At 34.6% G+C, this 7,114-nt stretch overlaps 1 long non-coding RNA gene across 1 annotated transcript; it reads right to left on the bottom strand.

Annotated features, from left to right (window-relative positions):
* Window positions 1–430: 430 nt before the first annotated feature.
* On the bottom strand, window positions 431–2,213 carry LOC133745221 (uncharacterized). The gene is made up of 3 exons (XR_009863518.1): window positions 1,989–2,213; window positions 1,660–1,751; window positions 431–833 (listed from the first exon to the last, which is right to left on the bottom strand). It is a non-coding gene; the product is annotated as an uncharacterized LOC133745221 (long non-coding RNA).
* Window positions 2,214–7,114: the final 4,901 nt, after the last annotated feature.

The raw sequence follows: 7,114 nt of genomic DNA, 5'->3' as shown, positions 1-7,114 counted from the left end.
CGTTAAATATATTTTCCGACAAACTAAATTTCGTCGCTCAATTAATTATTTTCTCGCTAATGATAATTAATAATTTGAAAACTATAAATAATAAAAGAATTAAACTCCGGTTTTTGGGACGAAAATCTTTTCGTTGTTATAAATCGCTTTGGGCGAGGAAGTTTTTCCTTGCTATAAGCTGTTTTTAGCGAGAAAATTTATTTCATCGTAACATGTATCCTTCAGATTTTTTCTCGCTAAAGATACTCAACAACGAGGAAAGCTTTTTTTCATCGGTATAAGATCTAAAGTCTATAGTGGGGAAATATTCTTTTTGTTGCTGTTATCTAATTACAATAGGACCTGTTGGCGATGCATATCAATTATTTTATTTTACAAAGAGGATTCTTATTCAAGACTAGTTAAACATTCAACAAAATAATAAAGGAAATAAAAGCACATAACAGGGATTTTGGAACAAAAGAAACTTATATTGCAGCAAACATGGTTTACATATGGTCTAGAGTACACAACTCTCTTGGTAGTTCATTATTCTGAGACTTGAAGGAAACGATCCAAACCTATATTTCAATGGCAAAAGTACATTGTGGACCAAATTTGCAGCAATTTGATCTTCGTCAAGGGAAAGAATGCTGAAGTTGGATACAGTAGCAACATCTTTACTCTTGTCAAATTTGCAGGTACCACGATCAGTCCCACTGTTTTTAAGGGTAGTCCTTCTCTTGCTCCAAACCACCAGCCTTGACTTAGTCCACCAGTACAGCCTGAGTCACGAACCGTACCTGTACAGCCTGAGTCACAATGTCACATGAACCGTATTCTTCTGGATCACACTGCAAAATGTACAGGCTCATAAGACAATGCCATGCCATCATAACAATCAAGTCAACTATAGTGCATCATCAATCCATTTGAGATAAGAAAGCAACCAACTGCCTAAACAAACACAGCTTCTACCACCAGTACTGAAAACTTTGCAGATATTATAAAATGAATGTATGTGAATCCTACTTGAAATCCCAATACACATAAAAAAAAGAAGCACCCAAGTCCTAACAAACAGGATTATGAGGAGACTCATATTTTAAGCAGGAAAAGGATATACAAAAAACCATCTCAATCAACATTATGCTTTCTGTTTGATCTTCGTATGCAGAGTGCAGATAAAAACTTCAAAAAAGTAAGTAATTCCAACCAACTTGAAATCTGTAATGTCAAAATGTACACTCACTCAATCATCTGGAAAAGTTCAATATCTTGAAGTAAAGATACATCATAGATCTACTTAATATTCCATCAGCAACATACTAATATATACATGACGGAGATTCAGATTCTACCACTGTCGAATTAGCTAGGCTTAAAGCCTTAAACTCAGTTAAGAAATTAGCTAAAGCTTCAGCCTTTAGGTTCCGCGGATAAAAAGTTCAATACTTTTAAGGATAAACATATATAAGATTGTAAATTATCGAGAATATATGATATATAATATGAAATAATCACAAACAAAAAAGAAACCAATTCTTTCTCTCTACTCCTATTCTAGTTCAAATGGGCGTGTCAAGTCCTAAACCGATAATGTCACTGAGAATTAACCCACCAAAATACCAAATCACCCAAACTACACCAATATCCGAAAACCCAAAAATGTAAACTGACCTTGTGGAAGTTGAGACTCCAACCTGAAACGTGGAACCAAAATATGGCAGCACAGACCCAAATCGATCAAACCTTTATTCTGTTTCTGAAAACTAATTAGAAGAAAACATTCTCAATTCAGGGTTTAACAACTGCACAAATAATCAAACGAATAAGAGGGCAATTGAAATTACCCCAAATTACATACACTACGACATCTCACATTTAGATTCAGCAGAAAATAAGACCTTAGATTAATCAAGCTATACAAGAATGATATATAGGGAGGAAGAAAGATAAATCTAATCTCTGGGATTCTGGGCTTCTGGCTGGAAGAAGAAGAAGCTCACCCAGATTCGAAAGGCCGCCCGCGTTCTCTGCGATCCGGAGACCACTTCTTCTTGGTGCTCGCGGCGGCGGTTCCTTCCTCCAGATCGGCGGCGGCGGCGGTTCTTCTTCTCCATTGAATCTCTGGGATTCTGGGCTTCTGGCGTCTCTTGCTTTTTCTTTTTTTTTTGGAGAAATCTCTAATAAAACTTGTTCACGGCATATTGGCATAATCATCTCAATATAATTATAAAATTATAAGGTGATCAAGATTATCTAAAGAAAAAATAAAAAATAAAAGCAGCATTATTTATTATTTATTTTCTGTTATTTGTTAATTTACTTGTCTATCCTTCATAAGTAATGTGTTTGTCATAGTATATTAATAAGGGGTATTTAGGTAAAATAAAAGCCTTTTAGGATTAGGATTAGGAATCCTAATTTCCAAGGGTATAGGGTTTAGGGATTAGGATTTAGGGTTTAGGGTTTAGAGTTTAGAGTTTAGGGTTTAGGGTTTAGGTTTAAGAGTTTAGGGATTAAGGGTTAGGTTTTAAGGCTAATGTTATGATAATGGCTAACTAAATGATTATTTTGTAACAGATTTTGCATATACAATCTATGTATGAAGATCTAAGTATTTTGCATAGACAATCTATATATAAAGATCTAAAGTTTGAACGGTTAGATTGTCAAAATTAAAATGCATAGTGTAGCGTCTAGAGTACAACCCCCTATGCAATCATATTTCACGGTCGTCATGTCATCGGTCAACCAAAAGGACATACAAGTGACGACGGTTGACCAATTCGATCGGATTCTAAAATATGGTGAAATTGGCTAAATTTCTTACTACACTCATAATTTATTGTAATAATCTTATCAAACGGTCGGTTTTCCCATTTTCTTTTAATTAATAGTGGTTGCTTTTTAAAGTTTATGATATATAAATATAGGTTTATAAGAGTAACTAAGTTTGACCTAATTCGAAACGAGAACCAAACTGGCTGGATTTTTTATAACCACCACAAAACATTACAATCTCTCCATCGAGCGATTGGTTTCTCTAAATTCACTTTCCACTTCATGGTTGCTTTAGAATGAATCTCAACAATTTAAATGCAATGTATAAGTCAATACAACTTTAGGAGGCAAATTGGTATAGGCTAACGTCTTTATAATTAAAATTGAAAATTTTATCTTATGTCCACACACATCGATCGATGAAATATTTACAAACGTGATGTGAAAAAATAAACACGTTTCGCGGTCGTCATGTCATCGGTCAACCAAGAAGACATATAAGTGACGACTGTTGACCAATTCGATCGGATTCGAAAATATGGTGAAATTGGCTAAATTTTTTTACCACACTCATAATTTATTGTAATAATCTGATCCAACAGTTGTTTTTCTCATTTTCTTTGAATTGATAGAGGTTGCTCTTTGGAGTGTATGACATATAAATATAGGTTTATAAAAAAATTAGTATCTTTAAAGATTTATTTGTAAATAAAGCCCGCAAGTCCCGACCCAAAAAAGCCAGCAAGGCCCTGCCCGAAAAAGCCCGCAAGGCCCTCTTTATATGGACAGGCTTGGATCTTTCGATTTACAATAAAACTCGGCCCGTTATTATTTAAAAATGTAATAAGGCCCAGCCCAGCCCGTTGATGAGGACTAATGCAAAGCACTTTGTATAACACGGACTTTTAGCGAGGAAATCATACTTTTGTCACCATTGAATTTGACGGGTTTTACATAATTTTTCGCCAAACTAATAATGATGAAATCGTTATTTCCCCGCTAATTGATGAGGAAATAGTTCATCGTAAAACACAGACTTTTAGAGAGGAAACCATTCTTTTGTGCCATTGAGTTTGGCAAGTTTCACATAATTTTTCGCCAAACAAATAACGACGAGATCATTATTTCCTCGCTAATTACTTCTTTTGACGAGGAAATAGTTCCTCGTAAAACACAGACTTTAGCCGACGAAATCATATTTTTGTCGCCATTAAATTTGGTGGGTTTTACATTATTTTCCGCCAAACTAATAACGACGAAATCATTATTTCCTCCCTAATTGCTTCTTTTGACGAGGAAATAGTTCCTCGTAAAACACAGACTTTTAGCGACGAAACCATACTTTTGTCGCCATTGAATTTGGCGGGTTTTACATAATTTTCCGCTGAAACTAATAGCGACAAAATTGTTATTTTCTCGCTAATTGCTTCTTTTGACGAGGAAATAGTTCCTCGTAAAACACAGACTTTTAGCGAGGAAACTATATTTTTGTCTCCATTGAATCTGGCAGGTTTTACATAATTTTTCACCAAACAAATAACGACGAAATCGTTATTTCCTCGCCAATTGCTTCTTTTGATGAGGAAATAGTTCCTCGTAAAACCCAGATTTTTAGCGAGGAAACCATAGTTTTGTCGCCTTTGAATTTGGCGGGTTTACATAATTTTCCGCCAAACTAATAACGACGAAATCATTATTTCCTCGTTGAAAGTCATTTTCGCGATGAAAAAATTCCTCACCCGAGTCTCATATTTCCTCGCTAATAACATGTTGATTTAGGAGACCAAACTATGGTCACCTTTAGTGATCAACCGAAATATTAATATTCGTCGTAGAAAGTGGTGTACAGTGAGGAAAATATGTTTCTCACAAAATACCTAATGACATTTAGTGAGGAATCGAAATATTCCTCATAAAAAGTGACATTTATTGAGGAAAATAAATTCCTCGTAAAAAAATTGGTCGCTAAAAAGACTTTTTGTTGTAGTGAACTCATATTTGTATAATTTTCCTATGGCAAAATCTTTCGTATTCTAGCATAATATAGTAGAACAAATCATGTTTATAATCATAAGGCTATATTAGGCTGTTGTAAAGTTCTCTAATTACTCAATAGATTCAAATACACCAAATAATTTCAGTTAGAATCTTACCTGGAATGATGGATTCAAAGGCACTCGAATGATCACTGAACTTATATTTTTCTTACATGTCTCCATTGCAAATCAAGTGTAAAAGGTTCTCCAAAGATGGGTCTAAAGTTGCTTGTTCTGCTTTGATTGAACTTCAAAGCATCACATTAGAGAGATAGAATGACTATGCTAGAGAATTTTTTTATGGAAAAAAAAAAGGAAATAGAAAAGAGTTTTGAAGTCCTCTATGCCCGCGGGAAAAAAAGGGTTTAGGATTTAGGGATGATTGAATTTCCAAATAGAAAAAAAAAAAAAAAAAAACTTAATTGCAAGAGAGGGATTACCATTAAAAAAAAAGATTGATTTAAAGTAATAGAAAAATAGAGGGGGTGTGTGAATAGAGAAAAATGATGTGTGAATAGCACCACCCAAAAAAAAATAATAATAATAACTAAGATTTTTAGCAATCACTACTTCCCTAAATTCGACAGAAAGAGACATTACATAGAGTGCGCCAACACAACATATCCCTAAATGAATAAGCCATCTAGCACACTCGCAGTACACCCACCTTTTAGACTTTACACCCTAAATAAAGCAAACTAGAGCTCCAAGGAAAACTGAAGAGATACTAGTCCCTTTACGATCTCTTCACTTAAAAACAGAAAAATAATTGTATTCCCCAAAGACAAAGGAATAATGACCAAAAACAAAATGAAAGAAATGCTATATATATAACCATATTTAATCCTATATAAAAATTAGAAAATGCTATGGTATTACCAGAATCATAAATCAAAGAGGACCCTAAATCAAACTATATATCAGAGTAATTTCAACAGCTCATACTCAAGTATTTACTAAGAAAGAAATGCATGGTAACTATATAAATCGATCAAACATCACGACACGGCATATTTATTTATTCATTCAGTTATTAGTTTGGACTGTTACAAATACTACAACGATCCATATTCACAATTACTACTAGTTGAGAGCATAAACTTTGCTGCAGCTTTTGGAGCATGAATGTAGACATCCTTCAATTATTTCTGCATGATATGTAAGCAGGTCAGAAAAAATGACAAAAAATTAATCAAAACTTTCCATGGTGAGATAATTGACTAAAACATACCAGTAGAGCTGAAGTTGGTGCACATTGAAGTAGTGCAACCACGACTGCAGTAGTACAGAGCCTCCTGGCCTGGGGTGGCGCGCGGGTGGATGCATGCAGTCCGTTCTCAAACACATCTCCACACAAAGATCTCTGAGTTCCACATCCTGGCATTTGTTCTCGCAATTCTTTCTACATTCAGGGTCATAATCCCGAGCCTGCACTTCTGTGACCAAAATCATGACCAAGATCGCGGTTAAGTACTTGCACAAGTCCCCTCGAATTGCTTCGTTCCATTGCTAGCTTGTAGCTAGCTCTGGCTATCCCTTCTTTCTTTCTTAAACTGATAGGGTACCACGATCAGGTCGGGAGCCTTCAATTTATAGAAGAGTACTAGTATTGAAATTGATCGAGTCAGATATTGATATTAATTAATGGAGCCTACTCATGCATGGATTTTGTTTTAATGCATGCATATTTTTTTTTTCCACAAAAAGGGTTCGTGATCTAGATTTGTTTTAATTCATGCATTTTTTTTTCCACCAAAAGTCTTTAGAAAATTACTCTCAAATGTTATTTTGAAAATTTAATTGCACATAAAATCATATGAACGTTTTTGTCTTTATAAGGCCATTGGGCCTAACAACTATGCCCCCCCAAATGGCAATTTGAATTCAGTTCTCACCTTTAGCTCTTTAAAAACAATTTGCTTCGTTTTCAATGATTCCAATTGAGATTTTTAAAATCCAAATTTCAGTTCGTGTTTGTTGCTTCAACTGTTTTACAATACAATGCTAATCCGATCCTGGAAATTTCATTTCCAAGTGCTCAAAGAAGAGCCTCAAGTTCAAATCTATGAGATTTTTTTGCAAAAAATCCCCTTTATTTTAGGCCATGTAGAAAAACTGATTAAAGATCCAAGGCAGCGTGAAATTCAACTATTGGAAAACTCGCTCCGGTGTCAACAGTGGCGGAGCCAGGAATTTAGGTTTACTGGGGCACAAAAATATATATATCTGCATGTATAAAAACACACAAAATCTTTAAATGTAATTTCTATCTATTACAATGGTAATTGTCCTCGACGAGATTTCATATTTTG

This window comes from Rosa rugosa, chromosome 4, assembly GCF_958449725.1.
Source record: "Rosa rugosa chromosome 4, drRosRugo1.1, whole genome shotgun sequence".
Taxonomy (NCBI): domain Eukaryota; kingdom Viridiplantae; phylum Streptophyta; class Magnoliopsida; order Rosales; family Rosaceae; genus Rosa; species Rosa rugosa.
Note: the sequence above shows the minus strand (reverse complement) of the source record. Positions and strands in the feature narration are given on the sequence as shown.